This window comes from Grammomys surdaster, unplaced genomic scaffold, assembly GCF_004785775.1.
Source record: "Grammomys surdaster isolate TR1022 unplaced genomic scaffold, NIH_TR_1.0 126066, whole genome shotgun sequence".
Classification (NCBI taxonomy): Eukaryota; Metazoa; Chordata; class Mammalia; order Rodentia; family Muridae; genus Grammomys; species Grammomys surdaster.
Window position 1 is genome coordinate 5,950,948 of NW_021620876.1, and position 24,205 is coordinate 5,975,152.

The window sequence follows — 24,205 nt, forward strand, 5'->3', positions numbered from 1 at the left end:
CTGCATCATGTACACACTAGGCAAAGCAATTTCTAGACTTCTGTTAAATGAAGGTAATGACACCATCTACCACAGGGTCCACATGAGAAAAAAAATGAAGTTATCAATGAAGAAAATGATGCACAGTCACCAACCTCTATGTTTATAATCTTATTATTATGTTAGATGCATTTGTTCTTCCAGAGAACCAAGGGTCACTTTCCCCTCAGTTTGTCCATCCTATTTACTGTTCGTTTTTGTTTAAATAGGGGCTCATGAGTCTCAAGATGTCCTCTAGCTAAGGATGATCTCCCAGTCCACCCAAATGTTGCTTACACAGGAATGTTCCCAGCTCAGCTCAGCTTGAGCAGTCCTAAAGGAGATATTAATCATAATAATCCTGTCTAAATAATTCTTTTGAAAGTGATACACAGCAGACGGTGGTGGTGGCGCACGCCTTTAGTCCCAGCACTTGGGAGGCAGAGGCAGGTGGATTTCTGAGTTCGAGGCCAGCCTGGTCTACAGAGTGAGTTCCAGGACAGCCAGAGCTACACAGAGAAACCCTGTCTCAAAAAACAAACAAACAAAAAAAACCTACAAAAATTACTAAACAATATTTGCTAATAAAATCAAACACTTTTGATAGGTTTTGGTGCTTAGACTCTTTCATCTATTTGTCTGTCTGTCTGCCTGTCTGTGTGCCTGCATGAGTTTCTGTGCACCACCTTTGTGTGGGTAGCCTCAGATCTCAGAGGTCCTCTGGAACTAGAGTTACAGGCAACTGTTAGCTGTTAGACATGAGTGCTGGGAACAAAACCTGGGGTCTCTGCAAGAGGCCTAAGTGCTTTTAACCAATTGAGCTAACACTCCATCCCAGGAAAATGCAGTTAAAACATGAGCATTATAGACTAGCCTAGTGTTGCACGCCTGAAATCCTGTGAGGGAATGGTGGCAGAATGATTTGGGGTTCAAGGCCAGCCTAAGTTAGAGAGTGAGCTTCAAGCCTGGTCTATGTGAGACTCTGTCACCAAACCAAACCAAACCAAACCAAACCAAACCAAACCAAACCAAACCAAACCAACACATTTTTCTTTTCTTTTTTTTTTTTTTTGGTTTTTGGTTTTTTGAGACAGGCTCAAATTTTTCATCAATTATTGATGCTGTTTCTCTCTTCAGTCATCCAGGGACGTTCTGTAAGAGAGAGAAAAGTCGCCGGGCGGTGGTGGTGCACGCCTTTAATCCCAACACTTGGGAGACAGAGGCAGGCGGATTTCTGAGTTCGAGGCCAGCCTGGTCTACAGAGTGAGTTCCAGGACAGCCAGAGTTACACAGAGAAACCCTGTCTCGAAAAAACTAAAGAGAGAGAGAGAGAGAGAGAGAGAGAGAGAGAGAGAGAGAGAGAGAGAGAAAAGCCTGTGTGCGCTAAAGCTCTTGGTGACTAGATGGATTTAGAAGCCCCAATTTCATTTAGTCCACCTCAGAACTGCCTCTGTACAGGTGGAGCTCAGTAATGTCACTGGGATGCTTTTAGTAATGTGTGGGCCAAATGAGGAGATCCTGAGTGGTATGCACCAATGACAGTGAGGTCCTTGGGGACAAGGAGGAAAAGGTTGAAGAAGTGGCACATTTCTGGGGGGGGAGGATTTCAATGATGTTACTTATATGAGGAGGCGGAGAACAATACAGCTGGAGAAATAGGTGAAGAAATCAGCACAGATGGGTCAGAAAACACTACACTGCCCAACCTGTGCATTTAAGTCAGCCCAGATGTCTAAGCAGCGAAGCAAAAGATTCACCTACTTACCAGGTGATGCCTGTGCATCTGCAAGGAGCATAAATGTAAATGTAACAGCCAGAAATAAGTCATGATCTACAAGAAAGAAAAAAAAGGAGATACCATTTAAAAATCAGTATGTTTAGCCAGGCATGGTGGCACATGTGTTTAATCCCAGCACTTGGGAGAAGCAAGTGGATCTCTGTAAGTATGAGGTCACAGAATGAGTCCAGAACAACCAGTGCTATTTCACAAAACAAACAAACAAACAAACAAACCAACCAAAAACCAAAAAACTCTGTCTCAAAAAAACAAAATCAACCAACTAACCAAATAAACAAAACCTACAAAACAAAACATCATCTTCTCGGGCTGGAGAGATAGTTTGGTGGTTAAGAGCCAGGGCTGCTGTTCCAGACACAGGGCAGAGTCTCATTTACCAGCACCTACATTGGAGGCTTATAATCAGCTGTGGCTTAAGTCTTGGGGGATTGGATGTCCTCTTCTGGCCTCTGTGGGCACCACATGCATGTGGATGCCCAAATACAGACTCAGGCACTCATATACATAAAAATGAATAAAATCTAAAAACAGAATAATAAAAACTTCATTAAACAGACAAGACATGTTCACCTGGAAGTAAAGCAACTGTCCTGAGAGAAGGCTGCCCATGTAAAGTATTACTTCTTTAGACAAGTATATCAAGCTCTGCCTAGACAACCACTGAACATGTAGCATAGAGAACTGAGCCCCCCCTGAAAAAAAAACAATTAATTTTTATTTATTTTAGACTATCTGTATATGTGTATATCCACTCGTGGCTCGTACAGATGGCATTGAAGTTCTTGTGGACAAGGAGGGAAAAGTGGAGAAGGAGCATATTCTTTGTTTAAGGGCATTTTAACAACATATTAGTGGGCATCATCTTTAGAGAGACTGGAAAGTTTGCAGGGTCTGGTCACTCTCCTAGGCCCCACCCACTGGGGCACAGTTGTACAGGTCAGCCCAAGGATGTTCTCTCCTGTTTTCTTTTACAATAAGTGGATACAGAACACCCAGCTTGGCATACAAAATGCATTCTCAAACTGTCCTGTGCTTTTTCTATATCAAGAATGCGTCTTGTTCAACCTGAGGTGTACTTTGCCACAGGTCAAGACATCTTGCTTCATTTACCAATCCTGCCACTGACTTGGACAACGTAACTCTTTTACTTTTCTCTTGCAGCATCAGCTGATACTTCTGTGGTCATGTGATTATCATAAAGAACATGAAGCCTGTGTTCATTGTCGACTTGGAAGAGTTTCTCACAGCCTGTGGCTGGGAAGGAGATATTCAGCTTCATCTCGACACAGGCATCAGCCCAGAAAGTGCCATGACAAAGATCATTTTTTTTTTTAAAAGAAGGTTTCATGTAGCTCAGCCTAACTTGTTTTGCTATGTAGGCAAGGATGGTTTTGACCTTCTGATCTTTCCACCACTGCTGTTCAAGTGCTGGGGTTAGAGGCATGAGACATCACACTTGGCTTCTATAACGATGTTTGGATCAACCACGAGGCACATTCAAGACAGTTGCCTCATGTAATTAGGATGGAGCTGATACGTTGTTCATTCCCAATGAAAGTGTAGTAATCATACTACACAGTGCCATGCCCTAGTGTTGTTTGTGGTGATGGTGTGATCAAGTTCTTGTGCTTCCAGTTTCATCAAGGTATGATAAAAATTAAAGTATGATAAAAACCAGATGGTAAGCAGTGCTTCATAATGTCAACGTGTCACTACCTATGCGTTTACTGTATTATCCATACTTTCTACTGTTATTTTATGATGAATTCTTTTCACTTACAAAAAAACCTGACAAGTCAGCCCCAGGCAGGCCTTTTAGGAGGTATTCCAGAAAACATTGTTATTATGGGGATGACAACTCCAAGTGTGTTTCTGCCCCTGGGGCTCTCCAGCAGGGCAAGACGTGGACAGTGATATTGATTATTCTGACCCTGTGAGGCCTTGGCTGATGTGTGCTTGTTTGTAGTTTAGCTTTGAACAAACAACTTTTAAAAAATAGAAAAAAAAAGAAAACTAGAAACATTTTTACAAAAACTAAACAGAGGTGTGTGTGAAGTGGGGGCAACACATACACACTTGTAATAATAGCCAGTCATGGTGGCTCACACTTAAAATCCCAGCTCTTGGGAGGTTCAGGCAGGAGGATTTTTATGAGTGAGTTTAAGGCCTTTTTGGGGCTACAGGAGCAACAACAAAAAAATGAACAGATTGTAGGAAAAGAAAAAAGACAAAAACTAAAACCATAGGAAGCCAGAACAACTCCCCTTCCCCAAATACCTGGTTCTTTGTACAAGGCACTTACCAGCCTGCCATGATATAGCTTTCAGGGCTGGAGCTTGCTCTGGTTAGGACAGGGAACGAACAGTGTGCAAATTCGAGGTTTTAGCACAAAATTGAACACTAAGGGCAGACTTCAAAGACTCTGTGTTTACACACACACACACACACACACACACACACACACACACACACACACTGACCTTAAACAGTGAAGAAAGGGATGAGGCGAGGAGTCTGGTCAGTAGATACAAGGTTCTGGTTAGACAGAAGGACTAAGTTCTAGTGTTATGAGTTCACAGCAGTGACTAGAGTGAATAGTTTGCATTAATGAGGATGTTTAGGCTGAAACAGGAACAGAGATATAAAGGACAGTTTGAGAAGTAAGACAAGTGGAAAGAAGTGTATCATTAAGAATATTAACTCAGCAGGGCATGATGGCATGTAGTTGGAGGGCAGAGGCAGGTGGATCCCTGTGAGGTGAGGGTAGTCTGGTCTGCCTGTACACAGTCGATGGGTGTTATGATCCCCACAGGCTCACTGTGGTTTTAAGTAGGGATGGTGAACATTTTTTTTTTCATTTATTTGTAGAAACCCTTTGCATGTTTTTATTTGAGAAATGCCTGTTCGTATCTTTGCTTACTTTGCACATTTAATTATGGTTCATGTAGGAGTGATTTAGCTGTAGTTGACTATGTGCAGAGTGATTTGAGCTGCAGTCATGAGTTCTAGAAGTTTGGGAAGTGGACAACACCATTGTCCACAAAGGGGCGTGAGGAAAAGGTGAAGGGTCAGCTCCCTTCAGAGAGCCCAGTAAGAGTGGAACTGCACTGGGGAAGACTGGATGGAAGCCAGCCAAAGCGATGACTGGGTAAGGCAAGTGAGACAGGTGACTCGGGCATGTCACCAAAATGCTTGTGAGAGAAACGCAAGAGACTGGGAGAGTTGGGAGGACAAAGAAAAGGTTCTTATGTTTACCTTTTTATTTTAAGATGGAAGGCAATCAAGAAAATTTATGTTGGTAAAATAGAGAAAAATGTACGTCCTTCTTAGTAGTGGACACCTTGCATTCTAGAATGGCTGACTCAAATTTTGGTTAGGCCAATGTGATTACGACTTCACTGTGGAAACGACAAAGACACAAACCGTAGTGATACTCTTCAGTTGTTTTCCCAACTTGTTTGGAGTTGGACCTGTTACACGTGGAAATGTCCTGTAACTCTGCCCCATATTCATTGTGTCTCTCTCTCCCCCCACTTCCCTCTCCCTCCCTCCCCTGTCTGTCTTTCCCACCTTCTGTGTGTGTTCAATGTGTGCGTACTTCCACATTCATTGTGAAATGGATCAGATTAGTGAATCCAGAACCTCATACATTCTCAGCACCCTCTTCCACTGGTGCACTTCTAGCCAGGATGCTGCTTTCAGGTCATAAGGAGTAGATCCCCTGTGCCCAGTTCATGTGGGTTTCCCAGACTTGTTGAGCAGCACATCACTAGAGGGCAAACTTGGCACACTGCCTTAGCAATGGTCTGGGTGTTAGCTATTCAAGTAGAGCAAAGAGGAGAACCAATGGAGGAAGAAGAGGGGAGACGTTGGTGCCTTCAAGTGAGGCTTAGATCAATGTCAAGGACAAGGAGTCCTAAGTGACTGCTTCCTGACTTTGGTTATCACCGTAAGGATCATTCACAACCTTTGATAACGAGGACATACTCCTCTGTCCCCTCAATACTCATTTTGTTTGTCTCCACTGTGTCTTTTGGTCTGATCCATTTCTTCTTTCATTAAGTGTTTACTGAATGCTGTCATGATTAATCAGCCATGACAGGTGCAGGTGATATCACAATGAACAGACAGAAAGACCTGGGATGGAAACTGTATCCTAGTGCAAAGCGGTTGAAATGAGAAAAATTATAACCTCATAACATCATATAGAAAAACAAGGCAAGGCAAGGGATTCAGAGACATGATGAAGGGTCTGCATCCATGGATACCTTTTAGAGTTCAGCACTGCTCCAGAATGCAAACATAGAGACCAAAACAAAAACTGAAAGAAATAAATGGGCTATTCTTTTATATGTCAGTGGCAAAACTGAGTTGTTAAGTTCTTGAATACTTTGGATATGGTGATTATGAAGGTTTACAAATGCTATGCTACAGCCATTTTGTGCATGAGAAAATCCCAAGTCACAGAATTGAAATGTTGTTTTCAAGTCTTCTCCTGTCTGAGAAGGCTGACATGGAGGAGTCATTGGGTGTGATGAAACAGCAGTTCCCAGAGCCGCAGGGAACATTCTCCCACGCTTGGTATTGCTTTGTTGCAGTGATAACATGAAGAATAAATCCAGCTCTTCCGGGGCTCCAAGCAAAGTTGAACTGCCTGTAATTTACAAGGTCATCACAACTTCTCATTAAAAATGAACAGAACTTCTGCCCTTTTCAAGTCCATCTGTTCTGTCTCCCAGTGTTTCTTAGTGAAAGCTAAAGGTCTGGCAGTGTGGGCTCAGTTCCTAAGAACTTTTTTTTTTTTTTTTTTTTTTTGGTTTTTCGAGACAGGGTTTCTCTGTATAGCCCGGGCTGTCCTGGAACTCACTCTGTAGACCAGGCTGGCCTCGAACTCAGAAATCCGCCTGCCTCTGCCTCCCGAGTGCTGGGATTAAAGGCGTGCGCCACCACCGCCCGGCTAGTTCCTAAGAACTTGAAGCTGGATGCCAATTAGCTTCTCCTAGCCAAAGCACATTCTACTGTTTTCTTACCAAGTCTTAACATTCTACCGCTCTCTTGGTATGGAAAGCGCATGTTGAATCAGATATGATGGCACATACATTTAATCCCAGCTTGGGAGACAGAGGCAGGTGATCTCTGTGATTTCAAGGCCAGCCTGGTCTATGCAGAGAGCTCTAGGATAGCTGGGGCTACATAAAGAGACACTCTCGGCTGGGCAGTGGTGACACACACCTTTAATCCCAGCACATGGAAGGCAGAGGCAGGCAGATTTCTGAGTTCGAGGCCAGCCTGGTCTACAGAGTGAGTTCCAGGACAGCCAGGGCTACACAGAGAAACCCTGTCTCGAAAAACAAACAAACAAACAAATGACACTCTCAAAACAAAAACAACCAAAACAACCAATACAATCCTCTCAAACAAAAACAAAACATAATAAAAAATTAACAGAGAGGGGGGGGGGAGAGAATATGTTGAATATGTTACAATGGTTTGACATTTTGTGATTGGTTTAACCATATTGACTTGTGAATTATGTCACATTAAAAACAGAAGATGGGTTTGAGAGACTTCTCAGTGATTAAGAGCACTTGCTGCTGTAGCAGAGGATCTAGGTTTAGTTTCCAGCCCCTATGTGGTAGCTTATGGCTTTCTATAACTCCAGTTCCAAGGACCTTGACACCTTCTTCTGTCCTCAGAGGATATCAGGCACACATGTGGTGCACATACACACATACATGCAGGCAAAGCATCCATACACATAAAATAAAATAAATAAACCTTTAAAACAAAACAAAGGCCATTTTTCTTGCAGAGTATTCACCAAAGAAGAGTGCCTGGATATGGGTTTAAGCCAATAGAGAATCTTTATTTGATTGCCAGAGACCATATTGGGTGTTTGGGATTCCGGTATAGCCTGCAGACTTTTTCAGGTTGATCTTTTAAGCACAAAAACCATGTCCTGGCCTGAAATACTTCAGTTAACAAGAACAGTTAGCCAGAAGCAAAAGTACAGAAGCCAAAAAGCAAGATTAGAGCATTTAGAGACTTTCCTAGAACTATGGAGTTTGATGGAATAGATCTGTGTTTTCCTATTATGAGATGGTACTGTCTACATGCTGAGTTTTAAGACCCAAAGGGTATTTCCATCACGGAGTCAGTTGTACTAAGGTTTGGGGGTCTGCTTAGGTCTGGGCCCTGTTACAATTTTCACTGTAGTCCTTATTTCCTTAGATAGCACTATCATACAGCCTTTCTGCCTTTTCTTTCTCTTGTGATATGTGATAAATTGCTGTGGTCAACTGATTTTGCCCTGTAAGTCTCTAATTGTCTCTCTCTAAATGGGAATAAGGCCTAGTGGTCCATCTTAGCTGCGTAGAATGACAGGCAAATTTAGAGTTGATAAAAAGCAAGAGAGAGGAGGACACACACTTGTGCAGATGGGAGGGTTTTACCATTTTAACCAGTTTTTTTTTTTTTTTTTTTGAGGGGGCATTAAGGAGTTACATGGTAATTAAAGTTCTTTTTTTCTCATACAATATATCCCAACTGCAGTGTACTCTCTCTCCACTCCCTTCTCCTCCATGCCCCCATCATACCCCTCTCCCCCAAATTCATTCTTCCTCTGCTTCCCTTAAAAAAAAAAAAAAAGCAGGCCTCCCAGGAATATCAACCAAATACAGGATAGCAACTTTACAATAAAACTAGGCACAAACCTTCATATCAAAGCTAGATGAGCCAATCCAGCAGGAGGAAAAGAGTCCCAAGAACAAGCAAAAGAGTCAGACACCCCTCACCCTCCCACTCCCACTCTCACTGTTAGGAGTCCTACAAGCACACCAAGCTACACAGCCATAATGTATATACAGAGGATCTAGCTCAGACTCACACAGATTCCCTGATTCCTGACTGGTGCTTTGAGGTTCCCTGGCTCTGCATAGTGTTTGGTTGTGGGTCTCTGCATCTGCTTCCATCCAGAGGCTGGGTGATGCCTCTCTGGTGATTACTGGGCTAGGCATGGATCTCTGAGTATAACAGAATATCATGCTGACTTTCTTTTTTCCATTTGTGTTTGGTTCTATTCTGGGTCTCTGGGCTAACGATCATCTGGTTGCTGATCATCTGCCAAGTGTCAGACATGGGGTTCTTTTCATGGAATGGTCCTCAAGAAGTTGGGCCAGTCATTGGAAGGACACTTCCACAAGTTTTGTACCACCACTACTCCTAGCACATCTTGCAGGCAGGACAGATTGTAGGCCAAAGGTTCTGTGGTTGGGTTGATGTCTCAGTCCCAAAGATGGTCAATGCAAGCTCCATATCCCCCATTACTAGGAGTCTTTGCTAGGACCACTCTTGTAGGTTCCAGGAACTTTCTACTGCACTAGATTCCTACCTTAAAATGCCCCCCCCCCCCATTTCAGTTGTCTCTCCCAGGACTCTCCCTTCATGCTACATTATCCCAGTAGTCTCTCTTCACACCCTCATTCCTCCTGTTCTGATTCCTATGGCTGCCAATCCACCTATAAGATCTATCTCCCATTCCCAGGGAGATCCATGCATCTGCCCTTGAGCTCTCTTTGTTACTTAGCCTCTCTGCATCTGTGGATTGCTCTGAAAACCTCAGTCTTGTGTGTGTGTGTGTGTGTGTGTGTGTTTTCTTTGTTCCTTCTTCTCTATCCCCCTTTCCAACATCACCCATGATTCTGCTTTTAGTTAAAACCAAACAGCCAATCCAAGCAAGTGCACTGCACACTTGCTTCGTGACTTCCATGCACTTCCAGGCTTCCACTCAAGTGCCCATCTTTACTACCAGAGATTTGGCTAAAGGATGTAGTTCTTCTCCCATTACAGACTCTAACTGCAGTACAATTAAAATGGAAACAAAAGGGAAAAGCCAGTTGTCTGGAAAGTATTCTACATTCCTTTAAATTACAAGTAATGGTGCTTATATTCAGAACAATATGAACATATAAAGGAAATGAAGATTAAAAAAAAAAAAAGACTACCCTTCCCTTTTCCCCAAATGGCACTCCGTAGGATAATGAGAGAATGAATATAAAAATGAACAATGGTTGGGCTACATATGAAAACAGAACTTTGGGGATAGAATTGTAGTTTAGTGGTAAAGTGCTTACCCAGCATGTGGAAAGCCTTAGGCTTAATTCCCTGCATGGGGGATTAACAAAAAAGACAGAAAGGAAGAAAAATGAAAGTGTTTTTTGAGACACAATGTCACTGTTGAGCCCAGGCTGGCTTTGATCTTTCTATTTTTCTACTTCTGCCTGATGAATACTCAATCATAGGCGTGTACCGCCACATTGAACTTAATATATTTTTTTAAAGATTTATTTTATTTATGAGTACACTGTAGCTGTTTTCAGACACACCAGAAGAGGTGTGTCTGAAAAATCTCATTACAGATGGTTGTGAGCCACCATGTGGTTGCTGGGATTTGAACTCAGGACCTCTGGAAGAGCAGTCAGTGCTCTTAACCACTGAGCCATCTCTCCAGCCTCCGAACTTAATATTTTGAATATACAAATGTTTTCAAATGTCCAGCGAAGCCTCCATTGTATATTCAACAGAATTTCTACTAAGAAAGAAATTACTTGATGTAACTAATAAGCCATTTTAAATTCAGGGAGTTTTAGTATTTTCTTTTTTCCATCTGGTGTCTTCCGTTACAAATATGAATTGCAAAGTGAGCTTACAGCACGTGCCTGTAATCTCAGCTACAGGAAGGCTGAGGCTGAAGGATCAATGATTTAAGGTCAGCCTGGACTACATAAGTTTATCTCAAAAACAAAACCTACGAAGTAACAGCAACAAACAGCAGCAGTTCAGACTGCCAATTCAGAACTCATTCATGCCCAGGATTCCAGCCTCTTTATCTGTAACAAACAGGCCAGAGGCCACCATGGTGGAGGCTCACTCGGAGTCCCAGATTTTATATGAAGATTATTTTAAACTGAAGATATTAGAGATCCAGTAGATATGGGGTATGGGGGAGGATCTTGATGCTTCTCTTATCTGAGTGAAGCAGGAGCTTCTGGAAACTATGGACACTATAAATCTCTCCAGGGAGTTCCTGGCCAAGAAGAAAAGCCCCCACACACCTGCATAAACAAACATCACTCACACATTCCTATAGCCTCTCAGTGAGCCTGTGATTCATTCATCTTTCTGAAGACACTCATTTGCTTGCCCTATAAGAGTCTTTCTCCATTCTCCCGTTTCTCTGTAAGGCATCTGCAACTCTAAGCAGTTATTGAACCAGCCACTTCCTTTTTATACAGAAATAAATCTTTTATTTATTTATTTATTTATTTATTTATTTATTTATTTTTGAAACAGGATCTCATTTCGTCCAGGATGGCCTTGAATTTCTCCTGTATCAAAAAATGGATGACCTGAATGGATTCTCCTTCCTCTATTTTCAAAGCGTTGGGATTACATTCTTAGGACAATCCTATTTGGTTTGTAAATACTTCATACCCCCAACCCCCATCCTGTTATTTTGGCTTTTGTCAGTTTAACTTGCAGTTTCTAGGTACTTGCAGTCTTTAGATAGAACCATAGAGAAAAGTTTTTCTCTTATAAGAAAATTTATAAGACTTGGCTGTAAACCAGACAGCTATCTCTAGTAATAGTCCAGGAAACCAAACAACAATGTCTCTAGTATATGGTTCAAAATGGTTAGAATGTAACAACAGGTAGATAGCTTAACTTTGTATTTCCATGGGATCAGGCAGAGAGAGCCAAATCCGCATCCTTCAGCAACTACCTAGGTGCTCAGCTATGAGCCAGCTGTAGCTTCTCCATATTCCAGGCCTAGATAATCAGGGCACACAGAGTTTCTCCTTTGCTCCCTAAGGTTTTCTCCTCATTGCTCTGAACTTTTGTCAAAACTCCAACAAACTGCCTCGATACAGTTAGCATCAAAACTCTTTGTTATCTCTTCCTATTTTATTGTTCTTTATTTTATTTCCACAGCTGTGAGTTTCATTCCCACAACTTAGAAATTTCTCTGAAACAGCTTGTAGAGTCAAACAAATATTTGTTATGATGTGTTGTTCTATATAGTCTCTATTTCTTTTAGCTCTTGACTGAGGTTTTTGCATTTTTTTTTTTTTTGCTGATGTTAGTACAAACACTCTTATTTCAAGCAAATCAATCTTTAAAATAACAGAGAGATCAATAAGGGACAGCTGCAAATAAGCCTCCTATTTTCTAAGCTCTTAAAGAGTCTCAACACATCTACATTCTGGTAGGATATCTCTCTGCTGGTGAAATGAGTCAGTTATATTCTATATAATATTATATATATAATATTCTATATTAGAATACATTAAAGGTAGGTTTATTGGGAAGCTGCTCTTGACGGCCCCAAGGACCAAGGCTAGGGGAGTCTCCATGGTGAGAATTAGGCAAGGGAAAAGAGGAAGTAAGAAAGGATGCATGCAGAGAGAGAAGAGAAGAGGAAGAGGGAGAGGGAAAGGGATGGAGGGGGGAGGGGGAGGAGAAGGAGGAGGAGGAGAAGGAGGAGGAGGAGGAGGAAGACCAAAATGTCTGGATTATATAGAGAAGAGCCTCTGGAGAAAGGATAGCCACCCTGACTGGACTTGCTATGTAGACCAGTATGGCTTAAATTCACGAAGATCCACTTGATTCTGCCTCCCCAACTCTTGGATCAAAGGTGTGTGCTGCCACGTTCCTTTATTCTTTATTCAAGGGAATAAGGCCTTAGAAATTTCATCCAAGTTTTAAATTTAATGTATCCTTTTTAAATATTCTCTGTCCCTAAATGCACGCATCATCACTGAAAAGAAAACAGTAATGCTCAGGCTAGTTAGTAGCTAGTGCTACAACAATGAAAGCGTCATAAGAGGCTGACTGTAGAGCTCAGTGTTAAATGTGTTCCTCCCATTAGCCAGGCCCTGAGTTCATTCTGAGAGAGAGAGAGAGAGAGAGAGAGAGAGAGAGAGAGAGAGAGAGAGAGTGAGGGAGAGAGGGAGGGAGGGAGGGAGGGAGGGAGGGAAGGAGAGAGCACATACTATTGCATACTAGATGGATTGGCCTTTTAAAAAAAGATGTATTTTTATTTCAAAGCTTGTGTGAATGAGTGTGTTTGTGTGCGTGTGTGCACGTGTACTCTGTGTATTCACAGAGGCCAGAAGAGAGCATCAGAGATCTCTGGGAATTGAAGTTATAAGTAGTTTCAAACTCTTCTAGGCAAGGGTACTGGAAAAGGAACCAGTGTTCTCTGGGAAACTAGCACTCACTTTTAACTGAGAAGCCATCTTTCCAGTCTTTGGGTTGACATTTTTACTAGTGTTCAATGTGCTAATATTTGGAAAAGAACCCGTCTACCTGCCCTCACCCTCAATGGTCTTTCTCTTACACGCGCTCTTCTTCTCTCTCAGGTTTTTGTTTTGTTGTTGTTTTGCTTTAGTTTTCTTTTCTTTCTTTTCTTTTTTTTTTTTTTTGAGATAGGGTTTTACTATGTATCCTTGGTTTGCATGGAACTTGACATGAAGACATCCATGTAGACATGGATGGACTCACAGTAATACACCTGACTATCAATCACTCATTGAAAAAGAAATTATCTTATGCACTTAGGTGTTTCTTCTGCTTGCATGCCTATGTACCACATGCTTGTCTGGTGTCCGAGGGGCCCAGAAGAGGGTCTCAAATCTCTTGGAATTGGAGCCAAAAGTGATTGGGATTCATCATGTGTGACCTGATCCAGAATCCTCTGGGAGAGCAACCAAGGCTGTCAACTGCTAAGCCATCTTTTTTAACCATCTGCTTCAGTCACATCTGAGTGGAACTATTGCAGATACACTTGACCATTGAACTGGTGTTGGAAGTAAGTGATAGGGCTAGAAAAGTATGGGAAGTATCTCTGGGAATATGGGATGTTTGGAGTAGTCTCAGAGTGTGTGTCAAATCTAGAGTGGTGTCTAATTGCATTAATCTAGCACTCAGAGGAAGAAGCAGGAAGGATGAGATGTTCAAAGTCATCCTCAGGTGCTGCGCAAGTTTGGGACCAGCTAGGGATATAGGGTCATGATAGTAACTGGTTATCTACTTCAGGTACACTGGTCAGATTGAGGCTCATTCATAACAGGTTCCACAGAGAAACAGTAGATCATTCATGCTCTCTGACTCTTGTCCCTTGATTATGTCACTCAGAAGGCTGTGAGTTTCCAAGTTTCTTTGGTGATAAAGCAAATTAAGCAAGAGCAATAGAGAGCATACCCCTCCCATGTATCTCTTAATGAGGACCCTTCCCTTCTTCTGTGTGAATGAGCTCATCCAGCGGATGAGAGTGCAGTTTTAAAATCATGGGAATGACCACAGTAAGCCCTTGGTCTATTTCTCTGGTGTAAAGCATAGTTTCTAGGCTCTGTCATCACAGTGTGAGGGTGAACACAGTTCAGCTAGTACACGCAACTTTACTGTAGGGTTTCGGCTAGAATCACAATGCCCTCAGGCCCCAGGCTTTAGGCATTAGCAGTTTATATGTACACAGTACACAGAGAGGCTTTGTTTGAGACTTAGATGGCAGTAACTCATTTGGCATCTTTAAAATGGCCAGAATATTTGAATAAACACGGTCTCACAGCATCTTGCTAATGTAAAATATCAGAGGCACCCAGAGTAACAGTAACAGCTTGGAGAGATTCTAATAGTCCCTCTTTAATTTTGAGCCTGACACCTGGCAACATTTCGAGCTATAAATAGAGTGAGGGAGGAGGGAGGGACGCCAAAGAGATTTCCTGCTGCTGTCTCAATACATTGAATGAGAAGGACTTAGGAAAGAAGAATTAAAAAAAAAAAAAATTCCATCTAGAAATGAAGTAGGGGCTCATTCTGCTGAAGGCTTTTTATTTGAAGCACCCTGAATTCTAATAGGGTTTGCAGGACGTCTTGAAACTATGGGCGGGGCTGCAGGAAGCTGCTTAATCTCTCTATTGTTAAAACTAGGTTGAAAGCCCCTAGGACTCAAGGCTGTAAACTTAGGGAAAGGAGCCATGTATCCTGTTCCAGGCTTATTCAATGCCAAATTCTCCAGCATCAGGAGAGCAGAGAGTTTAGTATGAAGGCAGGCGGAGAGTGTTCAAATGGTCCCAATTGGGTCCCAAAAGAGGATGTTGTTAGTGTCACTGAAGTACCTCATAGGTAAAGAGCCAAACAGAAGTTCTTTTCCTTATGCAAACTGTTAAATGTGTTAGTGGGCAAATAGAATGAAACCTTTTCCTCCTTTGCAATGTTTTCATTTTTCTCTTAGTTCACTTGATCAAATATAGAGGATTTGGGGATTGGAGAGATGGCAAGTGCACTAGCAAACTCCAGAAGAGTGGAGTTTGATTTCAGTTGACTCACAACCATCTTTAACTCCAGCACAGGGGATCTGATTCCTCTGACATCTGAGGGTTTGCATTCTGACAAACTTGCATTCATATGTTCATACCCACGTTCGGACACACACCTAGACATAACTAAAAATTGAAATCTTAAGATCTATAGCTTTTCTGAGAGCATTGCAGATTAGATTAAATTCTACATGCTAGGAAGAGTCCCTGTCACTCTGTTGCATCCCAGCCTGGAAATCCAAGGTTGTATGGGGGCAGAAATAATCATGCTTGGGAGATGAATATTCTGTCAGCACATTTGAAAATAAAGAACCCAGACAGAAAAGGTCAGGCAGGTGAGGCTCAGAGCTCAACCCTCTTGCCATTGACTTGACAATCTCTAACACCAGTGTTGACTTTTTGTCAATGCAGCAGTTATCTGAGAGAAGCCATCAAAAAAGAGGAAGAGGGGGCTGAAGTGATGGCTGGGTGTCTAAGAGTGCCTTCCAGAAGACTGGGGTTTGGTTTCCAGGATGCATGTTGGACAGCCACCACCTGTAACTCTGGGCCCAGGGAATCTGATTCTTTCTTCTGGCCTCCTAGAGCATCCTCATATATGTGTACACATGCACATACACACACACACACAGACACACACACACACACACACACACAACTGTACATAAATTTAAAAACTTAAAAAAAAAAAAACTCCTAAAAGAAGGAAGGACTCGTTGGTTTATGGTGTCAGTGACATCATCAGGATCTCATGGCTTTCTGTCTCAAGACCCACGGTGAGCAAGCACATTGAAGCACAGGTAGAACAGAGCTGATTACCTCCTGACAATCAGGAACAGGAAAGGGAGAGGGCCAAGATGCATTTTTCAGAGGCACATCACTAATGACCTACTTCTTCCTGGTTTCTACAATGTGCTGAGTGCCATCATCTTGTAAACCCATGAAGACACCAGAACCAATGTGACTGATAGAAGAAAGAGTTTATTTAGAGCTCATAGTTTCAGAGAATTAGAGTCTGAGTCCATCATGGAGGAGGGCATGGCAGCAGGCAGGCAGGCCTGGTGCTGGAAGTAGCTGGGAACGCATACCATGAGGCATGATTATCAGAGACAGAGAGAGAGAGAGAGAGAGAGAGAGAGAGAGAGAGAGAGAGAGAGAGAGAGAGAGAGAGAGAGAATATGGTATGGGGGTTTTGAAATGTCAAGACCCACCTTCAGGGCCATATCTCTCAATCCTTCCCAAATCTCTCAATCCTTCCCAAACAGTTCCACCAACTGGGACCAAGCATTCAAATATGTGAGCCTGTGGGGATCATTCTCATTCAAACCACCACAGAATCAATCCACTGTTAACAGCTAAGTCCCCAGGAATCCAAATCTTTCCCAAAAACTGTCAGCTGCAATTCAGCCCTTAACACAGTCATTGAGAAATATTTCTTATTCAAACAATATCCTTTATCTTCTAAAGATACTGAGTAAATGAAGCAAGAAGGATCCCTTTTAGGGGCCTAGTGTAGGGTTGGCACTTAAGCACTCTTAGTTACATCTCTTCCTTTGGAATAGTAAGAAACATTATTGACAAGGTCTCAATGTGTAGTAGTCCAGGTTTGTCTGGAAATTTAGTATATAGCCCAAGCTGGCTTCAAACTTGCAGTGATCCTTTCGCCTCAGCATTCCATCTACTGGGATTATAGAACCATGTTACCATCAGTTCACAATTTTTTATTAGATGAATTAATTCAACTAAAAAAATTTCTGCTTTATTATTTTTGACCTTAATGTCAAGTAAGGAACAAATAACATTATTTTATTTTCCAAGAGAGAAACCTACCAATCTCAAGTTTAAGAGTAAGTTTAAGTGTCCTGTCCCCTCATCCCTCAATACCTAAGGCAGTTGGGAGAGCTGATCCCCCCCAACCCCCCACCCTCCCGGGGGTCATAAGAGCAGGTGAGCTGGCCCTGCTCCTCTCTGGGTACAACATTTGTGAGACTGGCTCTGAACCTCACCTGGGTAGCACAGTAGGGCTGTCCCTGGTTGAGGGGGCTTAAGTGAGACAGCCTTGTGGGCAAGAGCTCAGGAGAACTGACCTGGCACTTGCCTTCAGTGAGGAGGCCTGAGCTGGGGGGAAATGCCCTCTATCTCCTCACCCCTCACTACCTGAGGCAGCTGGAAGAGCTGATTCCAGGGTCATGAGAGTGGATGAGCAGACCCGGAACCTCCCCAGTGAGCAGGCCCTGCACCTTGTCTGGGCAGCACAGTAGAGGGGGCCTTGTAGAGGGGGCACAAGTGAGCCAGCCCCAAGGGTGAAAGCATTGGAGAGCTGGCCCTGCCACTCATCTAGCATGAATGGCATGGATGCGTGCACACAATGGTGGGGGGTGATGCCCTCCCTGCCTCTCCCTCCCTTGCTATGTGCAGTATACAGGAGAGTTAGCCCTGGGGTCATGAAAGCAGGAGAGCTAGCCCTGACCTTCACTGACTGTAGCATTCAGGAGAGTGAGCCCTGCACCTCACCTGGGCAACACACTGGGGCTGGCATAGGTGAGTGAGCCCTGAGGATACCAGAGCAGGAGTCCTGGGCCAGAGCCTCACAGGATACACAGCACCTGGGAAAGTGGGCCCTGAGACTTGACTGGACAGCACAGTGGAGCTGGTTCTGGAGGCATGGGTGAGGGTGAGGCTCTGAAGGCATGAGAGCAGGAGTGTTGACCCTGCCTCCAAAGATGGTGGCATTGGGTGGCCTAACCTGAACAGTGCTGGAGAGCTCGCCTTGGTGGTACAGATAAGGGAGAACTAGTACTAGTGCTGACCAGTTGGCTGCCACTCAGGCTCAGATCCAGGGCTCTGAGCTGGCCTACCCCAAAATCTATGTTATCTGCTAAGGTTTGGGGTGCCTGAGGTTGACCCAGAGACAGAGGTTCTCTACAACACAAGGCAACAATAGGATAAACCGAGGAGTCATAGTGAGGTTATAATACTGATGGTCTCACAGAAGCCAGGGATCTCAGGCCAGCCTGATGACTCATTGCAATGAACGTTTGCAAGGGAAGATGTGTGGACAGAGGGATGCACTGTGGGACACACTGTGACACACTCTAGGTCCACGATGAGATGGTTTTCTATGCCTTTTTGTTTGCTTGTTTGTATGTTGTATGTGTATTTGTGTGTGTGTGTGTGTGTGTGTGTGTATTTTATTGGTGGGGGAGGTTGCAAGAGTGAAGGGCAGATATGAGGAGACAGGGAAATGAACAGGACTAGGATACATGATGTAAAATTCACAAGGAGTCGATAAAAGTTTTTTTTAAAAAAACTTAAGTGCACCAAAGTCTTAAACATTTTTTTAAATTTACAGACTTTATTTATAATTGTTTTACATTTACTTTTATTTATTTATTTTATTTTTTTGGTTTTTCGAGACAGGGTTTCTCTGTATAGCCCTGGCTGTCCTGGAACTCACTCTGTAGACCAGGCTGGCCCCGAACTCAGAAATCCGCCTGCCTCTGCCTCCCAAGTGCTGGGATTAAAGGCGTGTGCCACCACCGCCCGGCACTTATTTTTATTTTAAGTGGAGTGCTTGGAAGCCTTTGGTTTATGTGTGCTCTTGTCTGACTGGCCTTTCAGGCAGATGTTCTGTCTAGAGAATGGAGACGAGAACAAGGAAGTAGAAGCAGAATAGTTTGTCAGTTTGTAGTAATCCAGGTAAGTGGTAAAAGTGATTTACAGTCAGACAGTAATAGAGTGTTGACATAATTCTGGATGTATTTGGAAGGGCAACGTATTATGATTTGTTGATGAACTGAATGTAGAGTGATGTTTTACTTAGGGTTTTATTGCTGTGAAGAGACACTATGACTGAGGCAACTCTTTTAAAGGAAAACATCTAATTGAAGCTGGCTTACAGTTTCAGAGGTTCAATCCATTCTCATCATGGTGGGAAGTATGGCAGTATGCAGACAGACATGGGCTGATCCACAGATAGGAGGAGACTGTGAGCCACAGCGGGCATAGCTCGAGACCTCAAAGCCTGCCCCAACAAAGGCACTTCTCCAACAAGGCCACAACCACTCCAACAAGACTATACCTCTTAATAGTGCCACTCGGCATGGGCAAGCATTCACACACATCAGTCTATGGGGTCATTCCTATTCAAATCATCTAAAGTGAGAAACTGAAGACGTTATCAACTTTGTTTCAGCCTGAATCTCCAAAGATTAGCTTCTACACTTCAAGGACAATAGAAACCCTGAAAAGGAAGTACAAAGAGAGTAATGAACATTAAAAGTGAAGTTTTGGGGGGCTGGAGAGATGACTAGGAAGTTAAGATCACTTACTGCTGTCCAAGGGGACTTGGCTTGATTCCAACACCCAAAAGGCAGCTCACAGCTCTCTGTAACTCCAGTCTCAGGGGAGATGAGACCCTCTTCTGATCTCTACAGACAATGTGTGCATGTCATGGATGAATATACATTCAACAGGCAGGCATGCACACACACATAAAACAAAGAATAAAGAGAAAAAGAAAAGAAACAGGACAATGGCTAAAGCACCCGTCTCAGATGCTAGGATGAACAAACGATTATGGAACTTATCAGGGAAAGGACAGAGGAAAAATAGAGGGGATTGACCTTGAGGAATTGTTTTCATCCATGAGTCACTAAATAGATCTTTTCCAACCTCTCAGTCATGATGATGGTAATGTCTCCTGACTTCTTTGCTTGTCTACTTTGTCTTTCAGTGACAGATACTCACCCATTTATCTTTCCAGTATCCTCTCTGGTCTAGCCTGTAAATGCAGAGATCTCTCTCATCTGAACCCATTGCCTTTTTAATTAAAAAAAAAAACTATTGGTACACAAAACCACACAAAATGTATATTTTTATTGGTACCTCGTAATATTTATATATGTGTATGTGATCCCTTATGCTTATTTTTATTTTTATTAGTTTTATTGAGACAGGGTTTCTCTGTGTAGCCCTGGCTGTCCTAGAACTCACTCTGTAGACCAGGCTAGCCTTGAACTCTTGAACTCTGAAATCCACATGCCTCTGCCTCCCAAGTGCTGGGATTAAAGGCGTGCGCCACCACTGCCTGGCATGCCTTATGTTTATAATCAGGGAAACATATCTGTCTCCTCAAGTGTTTATCACTTCTTTGTAGGAGAATGACATTCAAAACTTTTCTCCCAGCTTTTTGAAATATATAGCACATTATTGACATCCATGGTCACCCCACTGTGGAAAAGCACAACCGAATGGCTCTTACAATCTTTTCCATTAAATTGGTTATTAGTCTTCTTCTTACACTCAGCTGTCTTTCCCATTACACTGTAAACCCCTTCATGGCAGTGATCATGCCCTGCCTGAAGTATCTAGCAAATGCTAGCTGACTGTCTTCCATTTGCCTAGAAACTAATTTCATTTATTACAACCTCATGAAAAGAAGTGTTTAATATTTTCCATGTAAAAGTTCTTCATGACCTATAACTAACATTAACTTGCTCTTTGGTATCATATTTTTAGTCATTATTTTAAATTTTTTTCCTTTAAAAATATTATAGCCGGGCGGTGGTGGCGCACGCCTTTAATCCCAGCACTTGGGAGGCAGAGGCAGGCGGATTTCTGAGTTCGAGGCCAGCCTGGTCTACCAAGTGAGTTCCAGGACAGCCTGAACTACACAGAGAAACCCTGTCTTGAAAAACCAAAAAAAAAAAAAAAAAAAAAATATAAATCGGGGTGTTTTGTCTGTGTGTATGTGTATCATATGTCTGTGTATCACATGTACAGCATCTGTGGAGGCCAGAAGAGGGTGTGAGATTCCCTCAGACTGGAGTTACAGGTGCTTGTGAGCAACTAATGTGGATGCTGAAAAATGAGCTGGGCCGTACCTTCTACTGAAGGCCTACATAGGACAATGGAAGACAGAAGTCTCGCTGTTAGACTTCAGTGAACAGCTTAGAACAGACAACACCAGACCAAACGGTTCCAAGGGCGGGGGTGGGGAGGTTATTCAGGGCAAAGGCAAAGGTGGGGGAAGAGAGAGAGAGGAAGATGGTGGAGAGAAAGAGGGCAAGGTCAGGGAGTTCTGCCTATTTATATGGGCGGTGATGTAGCCTTTTCCCAGGTAAAGGTGAGGTAACCAGGTGGATTCTGGGAGTGTATGGCGGTTGCCTTGGCAATGATGTAGGATCGTCTAGATGTGATGTCACTGGCTTCGGGCCTGATACCAACACTTGCTCTTCTTTGCCTGTTTGTACTTGCTTGCCGCACATCTGTTGGAACCTACTTCTTCAGGATTCCAGCTTATGCTGAAGACCAGCTGAAACAACTATCCTGATGGGACTGAGCAACTACTAGATTCTTGAACTTCCCATTCACAGCTGCCCATTGTTGGGTTAGTTGGAGTGCAGACTGTAAGTCATTACACTAAATTTCCTTAACATATAGGAATATTCCAGAAGTTCTGTGACTCTAGAGAACCCTGACTAATACATTTATTATTTTATTTCTCTTTGGGCAGAATACCATACTGTCAGGAATAAATAATAAAATGGGTCTTTAATTTAATGGACAGGAAACAGAGAGAATGGGGAACTCAGAAAGAGGCCAGAGAGAAACAGCCTTAGCATCTGCTCCCAGAGACCTGCTTCTTCCTGCATTGTACCATGTCTTAATTTCTGTCCCTTCCAAATGATATCATCATAATAGAAATTCTTCAAGAGATTTCTCCATCGGCCAAGCTAAAGCCCTTGTCATCTGATTGTCTCTAGAAGCATCTTCACAGATACACTTGGAAGAGTGGATATCAGCCCTCTAGCTGTTTCTTAGTCCAATTAGTCAACAACCAAGATGAATACTATGCGTCAGCCCAGCTTTCCTCAGTTCCTCGCCCTACGTTCCTAAGTTCCTAAGCCCAAGACAGGTGATTTCTTTTCTCTTCTTGTCTGGATAGCTAAAACCACCAGCTTTAGACCACCCAAGCCTTTCAACAGGACTCATTTGTCACAGACTTGCAACTATTGGTATCTCACCAAACTTTTTTGAATTGAAAGATCTTTTTTTTTTCTTCTTACAGCAATAGCTGTTCATAAGTCCATGAATTTATTCAAGCACAGGAATAATCTTAAAAATACTAGACTGAAATATAATGAAAACAAAGATCTATATTGAAGTTGCTTCCCCTTCTCCTACTCTAGCTTCCATTAACAGGATCTTGCATGCCCTGGAGATTAAGCAGTCTTGGGGTTTAGGAAGGATGCTCCCCTTCCCCTTTACTTCTCACATTTATAGTTTTAATAGCATCTTTTAGAACTACATTAATTTGTTATTTAGTGTGTGTGTGTGTGTATGTGTGCATGCACACATGCACTACAACACACTTGTGGAGGTCAGAGGACAACTTGTAGGAGTCAGTTCTGTCCTTCCACTGTGTGGGTCCTAGGGATCAAGTTCCCGTTGTCAACCTTTACCCTTTACCAGCTTCTCTATCTCACTGCTCCCCTTGATCATTCCTATTTTGTTTTTAGACATGATCTCCTGTGTCAGGGAATAAGGTCTTGGCCTATTCGTGATATACACTCGAGGCCTTTTCTCCCTTCTCAGCTGTGTTACACTTGAGCAAATCCATTCCATTCATTGAGTACAGTAGCCTCATGTGGCCACATGCCTATAATTAATTTAGAATTTACTGTTATAAAATATTTAGGACTCTAAGCACATGTTTGTTCCCACAATCAGATACTGTATGTATCCTGTTTGAAGGTTGGAGTTGTGAAGAACAACACGCGCGCAGGTGTGTGTGTGTGTGTGTGTGTGTGTGTGCGTGAATGCCCATAAACATAAATAAATCTCAGTGAAATTGATGTGTAAAACCAGGATTTGAGTTGCGATTAATGCTCTACTTGTCTCATAAAAGGGGCAATTATATTTTGGCGTTTGAGATCCTGGGGAAAGATCACAGACTCAATCCAGAGTATAATTAGTGAAATTTATTAAAGTTGCCAACAGGACAGCAATCTCTTTTTATTGTTGTTTTTGTTTGTTTTGTTTTTTGTTTTTTGTTTTCAAGACAGGGTTTCTCTGTATAGCCCTGGCTGTCCTGGAGCTTACTCTATAGACCAGCCTGGCCTCCAACTCAGAAATCCGCCTGCATTGGTGTGCACCACCAATGCCCGGCTCAGGACAGCAATCTCTAAGACAAACTTGAAATTGAAGGAGGTTGAGGGAAGGATTTTAAAAGAGGTAAAAACCACCAGAAGACCTTGAGTGTCGGCATAAGCAAGCTAAGAGCTGTTCTGCCCTGCCAGGATTAAGTAGTAGTCAAGGTAACCTCAAAGCATTCCTGGAATGTCTGCATAAATGGGGTACAGAAGGCAAAAAAGCAGTTAGTCATATGGTAACAAAGCTGATGGCCACAGCAGTACACTTCCTGTGTGTGTGTGTGTGTGTGTGTGTGTGTGTGTGTGTGTGTGTCAGGATTACTGAGAACTTGTCTTCCAGGGCTCGGAGTCAGAGACAAATGGAAAGTGGGTACCAAGATAGATGTCTAGCATAAAATGAAGTATCTTTAGCCATCACAGTAATCCGTCTATAATCCCAGAATTTTGGAAGAGGCAGGATTATCATGAACCAAGGTTATTCTTGTCTATATAGTGAGTTTGAGGCCAGCCTGGGCATCATAAAAATCAGGACCACTCTACAAAGAAAGCAGTTATATTGGATTATGGTTTGTGCTCATAATAATAATTTTAACCTAATTAACTCTTAAAGACTCTGTTTTTAGATATAGGCACACTGCTAGGTAGTGGGTTTCAGAACTTCAACCCTTGATTTCTTTTTCTTTTTTTAAATAAGTGCCACCTAGCCCATCCATAATACACTCCTAAAGTAGAATAAACAAAGGGGAAAATTACAAATTGTCAGTGATTAAACATTTAGAGGAAGGGTTTTGCAGAGCTAAGACTTAGACATATGAGAAAAATTAAAGTTGGTTTTAGTATTTGTATCCCTGAGTTCA